This window comes from Melospiza melodia, chromosome 2, assembly GCF_035770615.1.
Source record: "Melospiza melodia melodia isolate bMelMel2 chromosome 2, bMelMel2.pri, whole genome shotgun sequence".
NCBI classification, from domain to species: domain Eukaryota; kingdom Metazoa; phylum Chordata; class Aves; order Passeriformes; family Passerellidae; genus Melospiza; species Melospiza melodia.
This window is the reverse complement of record NC_086195.1, coordinates 35,738,936-35,752,902: the sequence shown is the minus strand read 5'-3', so window position 1 is coordinate 35,752,902 and position 13,967 is coordinate 35,738,936.

Sequence of the window (13,967 nt, the reverse complement as noted above, 5' to 3'; positions counted from 1 at the left end):
CATCAAGAGAGGCATTTAGCATTTCAGTCTTTTCCAAGGTGTTCATGATCTGCTATGCTGATCTCTGTGTGTGCCTAGGTGTGTGTGGAGGGGGGGGCATATGAAGGGGAGTGTGTATGTTTGCTTTACAATTGTTGTGGCAGATTCATGCCTCAGCTCCACATTTTGTTTTAAAAAGGTCACACCGAGTGGATATGAAGTTTACTATCAACAAGAGATCGATTCCCAAATCATCCATTTGACTCTCCCTTATAAATCATGTGCTTTGTTGCATATTTTATCAAATATACTTTCAAGCCAGATGGAGGAAGGAGGATGTGGGAATCCCTCCACCATCTTGCAACTTTTATGTAAGTAGGTTTTCAAGAAAATCATCATTTCTCTTTTAAATATGTCTGGAACAGGCATGATGGTAGTGTCAACCTGTTGGAGTTTTTGTTGCTGGAAGAAGTTGTACAAAAGGATTGGTTTTTACATTGACCAGTTACTGAATCAAGCGCAGGAATACATTGGAAATTTAGCTGGGGGTTCCTTTTCCCAGCAGACTACTTCTAGAACGAGCTTGTACACTGAAGCTGACTCTTTTGCTCTCTTTTTGTTTCTTTCCTATTTTCTTGGCTTCTTTGCCACTATCTAGACAATTTTGGAACTTTGTTCCCAACTAAAATGGTTTCAATAGTCTGATTGTGATCATACATTTTTACAAGGAATTTTTAAAATCTTTCCTCGAGTCCAGAAAGTCAAGGACTTAGATCTTTTTCTTCCCTTATCAATATTGCCATGAAATTGATAAATAAAGACCAACTCTTTATTTTTGTTTTTAACCCACGTAGATAATTCCCATCCATTAATCCATTTTGTGGACCAATAGCTGCCATTCTGATGGAAGCTGTCACTTCTTAACAATAGGCATTCTGTGACTATGTTGACTGCACTTTGGGTGAAGATCCTAACTGGTCTTAGATATACATAGGGAGAAATTTGCTCAGCCAGTGTCAGTCTTAAGCATGCGTATCAGAAGATCTTTCTAGAGCTGGGAATTTTCCCATGAAAGGGATTCAGTTAGGGAAGAGACACTTGTGCCAGAGTTTTACATTCTTCTTGAACACTGCTTAAGGAACTTAGATGCCATGTCCATTTGGATCTCTGTCTGCACAGAACTTTGTCATGCCAGCGCTTTGAAATGCATCTTGAAGAGAATTCACTAGCACAGAATGAAAGAGAGTGGAAGGGGTTGGTGGGGCTAACCAGGCCCAACCCCCCTGCCTAAACCAGGATACCTAGAGCCTCTTGCCCAGGATTCTATCTGGGTGTACTTTTAATGTCTTCAAAGATCCAGGCTCCACAATCTTTCTGGGCAGTCTGTGCCGTGGTTCAGTCACCCTGACAGTAAAGAAACATTTACTGATGTTCAAAGGCAATCTCCTGTATTTCAGTGTGTGCCCACTGCCTCTTGTCTTTTCCCTCAGCATCACTGAAAAGACACTGATTCCCTCCCCTTTGCACTATTGCTTCCATATGTATGTGTGATGCCATGTAGAGGTATGTCAAAAACCTCCCTGAAGCCCAGGCAGATAATATTCCCTTCATCTACCAGTCAAGTTGATTCATCAGAGGAGTTTAAAGTGATGTTCAGCATGAAATTCCCCTGAAAAATCATGCTAACTACATTATTTGGTCATCTGTCATGTGCCTGGCAAGGATTTCCAGGAAGAGCTGCTTCATCAACTTCCTGGGGATAAAAAAGAGGCTGGCTGGTTTGTACTATGGCGAGTCCTCTTAATTGCCTTTTTTGAAGATGGGTGTCATTTGCTAACATCCACTCTTTAGCTCCTCTTCTCATCTACACCTCGGCAAAAAGCTTTTCCACTATGTCTGGCTAGGAAAAACTGTGCCAGCACAGAAAACATCTCCCATCGTGTTCTAGAAGCTGCACGGATGTCTGCCAAGTGTTTGGCAGGAAGAAAAGAAAAGTTGTCCAAAACAGCTTCCAATCGAATGTTCCTGTGATTGGAAAAGTCAGGAGAGTGCTAAGGTACTGTTTTCTATCAGTTGGCAAGGTGCGCACACAATCCCAGTGTTGTACAGCTTGCTTCTTCACCTTCCCGAAGCTGCCGCTCTCGCCGGCTGCCGGAGCCCAAGAAGCGGCTTCTTCGCGCAAAGACGATTGTGCCGCTCACAGTGCTCTCCTTAGCGCGGCTTCTGCCGAAAGACGCCCGGCAGCGGCTCTTACCTCCGGAGAGCATCCTACCTTCGTCTTTCGCGTCTTTTGTAGTCTACATCTTAGCAAAACGCTTTTCCACTATGTCTGGCTAGGAAAAACTGTGCCAGCACAGAAAACATCTCCCATCGTGTTCTAGAAGTTGCACGGATGTCTGCCAAGTGTTTGGCAGGAAGAAAAGAAAAGTTGTCCAAAACAGCTTCCAATCGAATGTTCCTGTGATTGGAAAAGTCAGGAGAGTGCAAAGGTACTGTTTTCTATCAGTTGGCAAGGTGCGCACACAATCCCAGTGTTGTACAGCTTGCTTCTTCACCTTCCCGAAGCTGCCGCTCTCGCCGGCTGCCGGAGCCCAAGAAGCGGCTTCTTCGCGCAAAGACGATTGTGCCGCTCACAGTGCTCTCCTTAGCGCGGCTTCTGCTGAAAGACGCCCGGCAGCGGCTCTTACCTCCGGAGAGCATCCTACCTTCGTCTTTCGCGTCTTTTGTAGTCTACATCTTAGCAAAACGCTTTTCCACTATGTCTGGCTAGGAAAAACTGTGCCAGCACAGAAAACATCTCCCATCGTGTTCTAGAAGTTGCACGGATGTCTGCCAAGTGTTTGGCAGGAAGAAAAGAAAAGTTGTCCAAAACAGCTTCCAATCGAATGTTCCTGTGATTGGAAAAGTCAGGAGAGTGCAAAGGTACTGTTTTCTATCAGTTGGCAAGGTGCGCACACAATCCCAGTGTTGTACAGCTTGCTTCTTCACCTTCCCGAAGCTGCCGCTCTCGCCGGCTGCCGGAGCCCAAGAAGCGGCTTGTTCGCGCAAAGACGATTGTGCCGCTCACAGTGCTCTCCTTAGCGCGGCTTCTGCCGAAAGACGCCCGGCAGCGGCTCTTACCTCCGGAGAGCATCCTACCTTCGTCTTTCGCGTCTTTTGTAGTCTACATCTTAGTAAAAAGCTTTTCCACTATGTCTGGCTAGGAAAAACTGTGCCAGCACAGAAAACATCTCCCATCGTGTTCTAGAAGTTGCACGGATGTCTGCCAAGTGTTTGGCAGGAAGAAAAGAAAAGTTGTCCAAAACAGCTTCCAATCGAATGTTCCTGTGATTGGAAAAGTCAGGAGAGTGCAAAGGTACTGTTTTCTATCAGTTGGCAAGGTGCGCACACAATCCCAGTGTTGTACAGCTTGCTTCTTCACCTTCCCGAAGCTGCCGCTCTCGCCGGCTCCCGGAACCGAAGAAACGGCTTCTTCGCGCAAAGACGATTGTGCCGCTCACAGTGCTCTCCTTAGCGCGGCTTCTGCCGAAAGACGCCCGGCAGCGGCTCTTACCTCCGGAGAGCATCCTACCTTCGTCTTTCGCGTCTTTTGTAGTCTACATCTTAGCAAAACGCTTTTCCACTATGTCTGGCTAGGAAAAACTGTGCCAGCACAGAAAACATCTCCCATCGTGTTCTAGAAGTTGCACGGATGTCTGCCAAGTGTTTGGCAGGAAGAAAAGAAAAGTTGTCCAAAACAGCTTCCAATCGAATGTTCCTGTGATTGGAAAAGTCAGGAGAGTGCAAAGGTACTGTTTTCTATCAGTTGGCAAGGCGCGCACACAATCCCAGTGTTGTACAGCTTGCTTCTTCACCTTCCCGAAGCTGCCGCTCTCGCCGGCTGCCGGAGCCCAAGAAGCGGCTTCTTCGCGCAAAGACGATTGTGCCGCTCACAGTGCTCTCCTTAGCGCGGCTCCTGCCGAAAGACGCCCGGCAGCGGCTCTTACCTCCGGAGAGCATCCTACCTTCGTCTTTCGCGTCTTTTGTAGTCTACATCTTAGCAAAACGCTTTTCCACTAGGTCTGGCTAGGAAAAACTGTGCCAGCACAGAAAACATCTCCCATCGTGTTCTAGAAGTTGCACGGATGTCTGCCAAGTGTTTGGCAGGAAGAAAAGAAAAGTTGTCCAAAACAGCTTCCAATCGAATGTTCCTGTGATTGGAAAAGTCAGGAGAGTGCAAAGGTACTGTTTTCTATCAGTTGGCAAGGTGCGCACACAATCCCAGTGTTGTACAGCTTGCTTCTTCACCTTCCCGAAGCTGCCGCTCTCGCCGGCTGCCGGAGCCCAAGAAGCGGCTTCTTCGCGCAAAGACGATTGTGCCGCTCACAGTGCTCTCCTTAGCGCGGCTTCTGCCGAAAGACGCCCGGCAGCGGCTCTTACCTCCGGAGAGCATCCTACCTTCGTCTTTCGCGTCTTATGTAGTCTACACCTCGGCAAAACGCTTTTCCACTATGTCTGGCTAGGAAAAACTGTGCCAGCACAGAAAACATCTCCCATCGTGTTCTAGAAGTTGCACGGATGTCTGCCAAGTGTTTGGCAGGAAGAAAAGAAAAGTTGTCCAAAACAGCTTCCAATCGAATGTTCCTGTGATTGGAAAAGTCAGGAGAGTGCAAAGGTACTGTTTTCTATCAGTTGGCAAGGTGCGCACACAATCCCAGTGTTGTACAGCTTGCTTCTTCACCTTCCCGAAGCTGCCGCTCTCGCCGGCTGCCGGAGCCCAAGAAGCGGCTTCTTCGCGCAAAGACGATTGTGCCGCTCACAGGGCTCCCCTTAGCGCTGCTTCTGCCGAAAGACGCCCGGCAGCGGCTCTTACCTCCTGAGAGTGGCAGCTTCGGGAAAGTGAAGAAGCAAGCTGTACAACACTGGGATTGTGTGCGCACCTTGCCAACTGATAGAAAACAGTACCTTTGCACTCTCCTGACTTTTCCAATCACAGGAACATTCGATTGGAAGCTGTTTTGGACAACTTTTCTTTTCTTCCTGCCAAACACTTGGCAGACATCCGTGCAACTTCTAGAACACGATGGGAGATGTTTTCTGTGCTGGCACAGTTTTTCCTAGCCAGACATAGTGGAAAAGCGTTTTGCTAAGATGTAGACTACAAAAGACGCGAAAGACGAAGGTAGGATGCTCTCCGGAGGTAAGAGCCGCTGCCGGGCGTCTTTCGGCAGAAGCCGCGCTAAGGAGAGCACTGTGAGCGGCACAATCGTCTTTGCGCGAAGAAGCCGCTTCTTGGGCTCCGGCAGCCGGCGAGAGCGGCAGCTTCGGGAAGGTGAAGAAGCAAGCTGTACAACACTGGGATTGTGTGCGCACCTTGCCAACTGATAGAAAACAGTACCTTTGCACTCTCCTGACTTTTCCAATCACAGGAACATTCGATTGGAAGCTGTTTTGGACAACTTTTCTTTTCTTCCTGCCAAACACTTGGCAGACATCCGTGCAACTTCTAGAACACGATGGGAGATGTTTTCTGTGCTGGCACAGTTTTTCCTAGCCAGACATAGTGGAAAAGCTTTTTGCCGAGGTGTAGACTACATAAGACGCGAAAGACGAAGGTAGGATGCTCTCCGGAGGTAAGAGCCGCTGCCGGGCGTCTTTCGGCAGAAGCCGCGCTAAGGAGAGCACTGTGAGCGGCACAATCGTCTTTGCGCGAACAAGCCGCTTCTTGGGCTCCGGCAGCCGGCGAGAGCGGCAGCTTCGGGAAGGTGAAGAAGCAAGCTGTACAACACTGGGATTGTGTGCGCACCTTGCCAACTGATAGAAAACAGTACCTTTGCACTCTCCTGACTTTTCCAATCACAGGAACATTCGATTGGAAGCTGTTTTGGACAACTTTTCTTTTCTTCCTGCCAAACACTTGGCAGACATCCGTGCAACTTCTAGAACACGATGGGAGATGTTTTCTGTGCTGGCACAGTTTTTCCTAGCCAGACATAGTGGAAAAGCGTTTTGCTAAGATGTAGACTACAAAAGACGCGAAAGACGAAGGTAGGATGCTCTCCGGAGGTAAGAGCCGCTGCCGGGCGTCTTTCGGCAGAAGCCGCGCTAAGGAGAGCACTGTGAGCGGCACAATCGTCTTTGCGCGAAGAAGCCGCTTCTTGGGCTCCGGCAGCCGGCGAGAGCGGCAGCTTCGGGAAGGTGAAGAAGCAAGCTGTACAACACTGGGATTGTGTGCGCACCTTGCCAACTGATAGAAAACAGTACCTTTGCACTCTCCTGACTTTTCCAATCACAGGAACATTCGATTGGAAGCTGTTTTGGACAACTTTTCTTTTCTTCCTGCCAAACACTTGGCAGACATCCGTGCAACTTCTAGAACACGATGGGAGATGTTTTCTGTGCTGGCACAGTTTTTCCTAGCCAGACATAGTGGAAAAGCGTTTTGCTAAGATGTAGACTACAAAAGACGCGAAAGACGAAGGTAGGATGCTCTCCGGAGGTAAGAGCCGCTGCCGGGCGTCTTTCGGCAGAAGCCGCGCTAAGGAGAGCACTGTGAGCGGCACAATCGTCTTTGCGCGAAGAAGCCGCTTCTTGGGCTCCGGCAGCCGGCGAGAGCGGCAGCTTCGGGAAGGTGAAGAAGCAAGCTGTACAACACTGGGATTGTGTGCGCACCTTGCCAACTGATAGAAAACAGTACCTTTGCACTCTCCTGACTTTTCCAATCACAGGAACATTCGATTGGAAGCTGTTTTGGACAACTTTTCTTTTCTTCCTGCCAAACACTTGGCAGACATCCGTGCAACTTCTAGAACACGATGGGAGATGTTTTCTGTGCTGGCACAGTTTTTCCTAGCCAGACATAGTGGAAAAGCGTTTTGCTAAGATGTAGACTACAAAAGACGCGAAAGACGAAGGTAGGATGCTCTCCGGAGGTAAGAGCCGCTGCCGGGCGTCTTTCGGCAGAAGCCGCGCTAAGGAGAGCACTGTGAGCGGCACAATCGTCTTTGCGCGAAGAAGCCGCTTCTTGGGCTCCGGCAGCCGGCGAGAGCGGCAGCTTCGGGAAGGTGAAGAAGCAAGCTGTACAACACTGGGATTGTGTGCGCACCTTGCCAACTGATAGAAAACAGTACCTTTGCACTCTCCTGACTTTTCCAATCACAGGAACATTCGATTGGAAGCTGTTTTGGACAACTTTTCTTTTCTTCCTGCCAAACACTTGGCAGACATCCGTGCAACTTCTAGAACACGATGGGAGATGTTTTCTGTGCTGGCACAGTTTTTCCTAGCCAGACATAGTGGAAAAGCGTTTTGCTAAGATGTAGACTACAAAAGACGCGAAAGACGAAGGTAGGATGCTCTCCGGAGGTAAGAGCCGCTGCCGGGCGTCTTTCGGCAGAAGCCGCGCTAAGGAGAGCACTGTGAGCGGCACAATCGTCTTTGCGCGAAGAAGCCGCTTCTTGGGCTCCGGCAGCCGGCGAGAGCGGCAGCTTCGGGAAGGTGAAGAAGCAAGCTGTACAACACTGGGATTGTGTGCGCACCTTGCCAACTGATAGAAAACAGTACCTTTGCACTCTCCTGACTTTTCCAATCACAGGAACATTCGATTGGAAGCTGTTTTGGACAACTTTTCTTTTCTTCCTGCCAAACACTTGGCAGACATCCGTGCAACTTCTAGAACACGATGGGAGATGTTTTCTGTGCTGGCACAGTTTTTCCTAGCCAGACATAGTGGAAAAGCTTTTTGCCGAGGTGTAGATGAGAAGAGGAGCTAAAGAGTGGATGTTAGCAAATGACACCCATCTTCAAAAAAGGCAATTAAGAGGACTCGCCATAGTACAAACCAGCCAGCCTCTTTTTTATCCCCAGGAAGTTGATGAAGCAGCTCTTCCTGGAAATCCTTGCCAGGCACATGACAGATGACCAAATAATGTAGTTAGCATGATTTTTCAGGGGAATTTCATGCTGAACATCACTTTAAACTCCTCTGATGAATCAACTTGACTGGTAGATGAAGGGAATATTATCTGCCTGGGCTTCAGGGAGGTTTTTGACATACCTCTACATGGCATCACACATACATATGGAAGCAATAGTGCAAAGGGGAGGGAATCAGTGTCTTTTCAGTGATGCTGAGGGAAAAGACAAGAGGCAGTGGGCACACACTGAAATACAGGAGATTGCCTTTGAACATCAGTAAATGTTTCTTTACTGTCAGGGTGACTGAACCACGGCACAGACTGCCCAGAAAGATTGTGGAGCCTGGATCTTTGAAGACATTAAAAGTACACCCAGATAGAATCCTGGGCAAGAGGCTCTAGGTATCCTGGTTTAGGCAGGGGGGTTGGGCCTGGTTAGCCCCACCAACCCCTTCCACTCTCTTTCATTCTGTGCTAGTGAATTCTCTTCAAGATGCATTTCAAAGCGCTGGCATGACAAAGTTCTGTGCAGACAGAGATCCAAATGGACATGGCATCTAAGTTCCTTAAGCAGTGTTCAAGAAGAATGTAAAACTCTGGCACAAGTGTCTCTTCCCTAACTGAATCCCTTTCATGGGAAAATTCCCAGCTCTAGAAAGATCTTCTGATACGCATGCTTAAGACTGACACTGGCTGAGCAAATTTCTCCCTATGTATATCTAAGACCAGTTAGGATCTTCACCCAAAGTGCAGTCAACATAGTCACAGAATGCCTATTGTTAAGAAGTGACAGCTTCCATCAGAATGGCAGCTATTGGTCCACAAAATGGATTAATGGATGGGAATTATCTACGTGGGTTAAAAACAAAAATAAAGAGTTGGTCTTTATTTATCAATTTCATGGCAATATTGATAAGGGAAGAAAAAGATCTAAGTCCTTGACTTTCTGGACTCGAGGAAAGATTTTAAAAATTCCTTGTAAAAATGTATGATCACAATCAGACTATTGAAACCATTTTAGTTGGGAACAAAGTTCCAAAATTGTCTAGATAGTGGCAAAGAAGCCAAGAAAATAGGAAAGAAACAAAAAGAGAGCAAAAGAGTCAGCTTCAGTGTACAAGCTCGTTCTAGAAGTAGTCTGCTGGGAAAAGGAACCCCCAGCTAAATTTCCAATGTATTCCTGCGCTTGATTCAGTAACTGGTCAATGTAAAAACCAATCCTTTTGTACAACTTCTTCCAGCAACAAAAACTCCAACAGGTTGACACTACCATCATGCCTGTTCCAGACATATTTAAAAGAGAAATGATGATTTTCTTGAAAACCTACTTACATAAAAGTTGCAAGATGGTGGAGGGATTCCCACATCCTCCTTCCTCCATCTGGCTTGAAAGTATATTTGATAAAATATGCAACAAAGCACATGATTTATAAGGGAGAGTCAAATGGATGATTTGGGAATCGATCTCTTGTTGATAGTAAACTTCATATCCACTCGGTGTGACCTTTTTAAAACAAAATGTGGAGCTGAGGCATGAATCTGCCACAACAATTGTAAAGCAAACATACACACTCCCCTTCATATGCCCCCCCCTCCACACACACCTAGGCACACACAGAGATCAGCATAGCAGATCATGAACACCTTGGAAAAGACTGAAATGCTAAATGCCTCTCTTGATGGGCAAAAGAGCTGGTGCAGTAATTCAAATGCCTGGTACAAAAATTTTGTTTAATATTTAGCTCCTATTTAAAACACAGCTTTTCATTTCATTCTATTTACAGAATATTTTCATTTCATTTGTTTCTTTAAAATTACTTAGTTCTCACCTGTTGTATGTCTAGGAATATTTTCTTCCAAAAATAGAAAAAAATAGATGATATCTTTTCAGCAGAAAACATTGGTTGATACAATTTTAAACCATCATGATATGGAAGAATTCTTCTGTCCCTCTCGAAGGTGGAAGAAGCATTTGGATCACAGATCATCTACAATGAAATACTTGACATGTTTAAGATGCTTTCAATCAATTTTGATCGTCAATTGCTTATTTGTTGTAAACAGTAATTTTTCAGTGAAGGGAAAGCGTGTGTGGTATATCTACATGATATGTTCAAAGGCAGTTCCTACTAATGGCCAGGCTGAATTCCAGTAAATAATGTCCCGAATGATATTTTGCCGCCTTCTTTGGCACTTCATGAAATCTTACCCCGATGAAGTGCTGAAACACAGAGATTTTCTCTTAGAGAGTGTCTCATGTTGTAACCTATCCCATGGATTTTATGCTGTAATTCTTATCTCTTTTAAAATTTACTATCTTCTGTACAGTTTTCATGAAACTTTCTGTTACAGTAGTGAATAGCACAGATAAATGTCATTTTGTACAACTTTGAATTTACCCCAAGAGCTGAGAGAAAACTTGATCCTATACTTCAATCCGAGTTTCTTCTATAGTCCAACTTTGTTTCTCTACCATCAAGCTTCTCCTTTGTTGCTGCTCCAAGCCCCGTCCAAGGTGACCTTGAATACTTTCAGGGATGGGACACCCACAACTTCTCTGGGCAACCTGTTCCAGTGTTCCAGCACTCCCACAGTAAAAAAGGCCTTCCTTTCATCTAATATGTGTAGGAAATCATAAATCTAGGCATAGAAGCTTGGAGTGCAAATTTGAAATTCTTTGGATTTGAAGCACATTTTATATGAATACTGACTTACAGATGACTAAAAGATGTTGATGGGCATTTGAGCTGACAAGTTTTGAAAAAGTGCACGGAAATTAAAATTGAAACCACTAAAATTAAAAACTCCTTGCCATTTTCTTTTTCCTCTCCTATTCAAAATTGCATATGTCAGATATCAGTGCTTCATGCAAACCTCTCAGATGCTCTCAGAGAAAAAGCTTTTCTTTCAGACTAAGTTGCGGTTGACGTAGAACACTAGCAGGAGTGAAAGATTTTCTGGGCATCGGGGCAGCCCGTTCTCCTTGGATTTGTGTGCAGAATGCATTTTATCCAAACTGGAAAATAGATCCCAGCTCTGTTCTATTCATCATTCTTACTTCATCAGGCCAGAAGATTCTGTGAAAAGTAGCCTGTGGACCTTGAAGACAGCGCATGTGAACCAGATGAGAGGTGATAGAGAAGTTGAGGGAGAGAAGAAAGAGCATGAGGCTGAAACCAGAAAGTATTTCTCCACGTGATCATGGAAGATTGCAGGAGCCACTTGGTACTATCAAACCAGCCCAACTTGGCACTGGTGCCACCTTGGGTCTGGGAGCCATGTTGCATATCGTGCATTTTAAGGAGCCAGCTGGCCACACCCAGCCATATGCCCCCAAACACAAACCAAGGCCCTTTTCTCTGGCAAACAAAACTCAGCTGCCCTGCTTCTGGATGGCAGATTGCAGGAACCACTTGGTACTATCAAACCAGCCCAACTTGGCACTGGTGCCACCATGGGTCTGGTCACCATCCTGCCTATTGTAGCTTTTCAGGAGCCAGCCGGTCACTCTCAGCCATAGGCCCCCAAACACAAACCTCGGCCCGTTTCCCTGGCAAACCAAAGTAAGCTGCCCCGCTTCTGGATGGCAGATTGCAGGAGCTACTTAGTACTATCAAATCAGCCCGACTTGGCACAGGTGCCACCTTGGATCTGGGAACCATCCTGTGTATCGTGGATTTTCAGGGGCCAGCCAGCCACTCTCAGCCATATGCCCCCAAAAACAAACCACGGACCTTTACTCTGGCAAACAAAACTCAACTGCCCCTCTTCTGGATGGCAAATTTTAGGACGCACTTTGTACTACGAAAACCGCCCGACGTGGCACTGGTGCCACCTTGTGTCAGGGAACCATCCTGCATATCGAGCTTTTTAAGGAGCCAGCCGGCCAGGCCCAGCCATATACCCCCAAAAACAAACCACGGACCATTTCTCATGGAAACAAAAATCCGCTGCCCCGCGTCTGGATGGCAGATTGCAGGAGCCACTTTGCACCATCAAACCAGCCCGACTTGGCACTGGTGCCACCTTGGGTCTGGGAACAATCCTGCGTATCGTACATATTCAGGAACCAGCCGAACACTCCCAGCCACAGGCCCCCAAACACAAACAACGGCCCATTTCCCTGGCAAACAAAACTCAGCTGCCCCGCTTCTGGATGGCAGTTTGCAGGAGCCACTTGGGACTATCAAACCAGCCCGACTTGGCACTGGTGCCACCTTGGGTCTGGGAACCATCCTGCGTATGGTGGATTCTAAGGAGCCAGCCGGCCACTCCCAGCCACAGGCCCCCAACAAAAACCACGGCCCTTTTTTCTGGCAAACAAAACTTAGCTGCCTCACTTCTGGATGGCAGATTGCAGGAGCCACTTGGTGTAATCAAACCAGCCCGACTTGGCACTGGTGCCACCTTGGGTCTGGGAACCATCCTGCGTATCGTGGATTCTAAGGAGCCAGCCGGCCACTCCTAGCCACAGGCCCCCAGACAAAAACCTAGGCCTATTTCTCTGGCAAACAAAAGTAAGCTGCCCCGCTTCTGGATGGCAGATTGCAGGAGACACTTGGTACTATCAAACCAGCCCAACTTGGCACTGGTGCCACCTTGGATCTGGGAACCATGCTGTGTATCGTGGATATTCAGGGGCCAGCCGGCCACTCTCAGCCATATGTCCCCAAACAGAAACCTCGGCCCGTTTCTCTGGCAAACAAAACTCAATTGCCCCTCTTCTGGATGGCAAATTGCAGGATGAACTTGATACTAAAACCGCAGGCCGACTTGGTAGTGGTGACACCTTGGACCTGGGAACCATCATGCGTATCGAGCATTTTAAGGAGCCAGCCGGCCACTCCCAGCAATATGCCCCCAAAAACAATCCACGGAATTTTTCTCTGGCAAACAAAAATCAGCTGCCCCGCTCCTGGATGGCAGATTGCAGGAGCCACTTTGCACCATCAAACCAGCCCGACTTGGCACTGGTGCCACCTTGCATCTGGGAACCATGCTGCCTAGCGTGGATTTTCAGGAGCCAGCCGGCCACTCTCAGCCATAGGCCCCCAAACAAAACCCACGGCCCGTTTCCCTGGCAAACAAAATTAAGCTGCCCCGCTTCTGGATGGCAGATTGCAGGACGCACTTGGTAGTATCAAACCAGCCCGACTTGGCACTGGTGCCACCTTGGGTCTGGGAACCATCCTGCGTATTGTGGGTTCAAAGGAGCCAGCCGGCCACTCCCAGCCACAGGCCCCCAAATACAAACAACGGCGCTTTTCCCTGGAAAACAAAACTCGCCTGACAACTTTTTGATGGCAGATTGCAGGAGCCACTTGGTACTATCAAACCAGCCCAACTTGGCACTGGTGCCACCATGGGTCTGGTCACCATCCTGCCTATCGTAGCTTTTCAGGAGCCAGCCGGTCACTCCCAGCCATAGGTCCCCAGTCACAAACCTCGGCCCGTTTCCCTGGCAAACAAAAGTAAGCTGCCCCGCTTCTGGATGGCAGATTGCAGGAGCCACTTGGTACTATCAAACCAGCCCAACTTGGCACTGGTGCCACCTCTGGTCTGGGAACCATGCTGAGTAACACAGATTCTACGGCGCCAGTCGGCCACTCCCAGCCACAAGCCCCCAAACACAAACAACGGCGCTATTCTCTGGCAAACAAAACTCCACTGCCCCTCTTCTGGATGGCAAATTGCAGGACGCACTTGGTACTATAAAAACAGCCCGACTTGGCACTGGTGCCACCTTGGGTCTGGGAACCATCCTGCGTATCGATCTTTTTAATGAGACAGCCGGCCACTCCCAGCCATAGGCACCCAAACACAAACAACGGCCCTTTTCTCTGGCAAACAAAACTCAACTGCACCGCTTCTGGATGGCAGATTGCAGGAGCCACTTGGTACTATGAAACCAGCCCTACTTGGCACTGGTGCCACCTTGGGTCTGGGAACCATGCTGCCTAGCGTGGATTTTAAGGAGCCAGCCGGCTACTCCCAGCCACAGGCCCCCAACAAAAACCACGGCCCTTTTTTCTGGCAAACAAAACTTAGCTGCCTCACTTCTGGATGGCAGATTGCAGGAGCCACTTGGTGTAA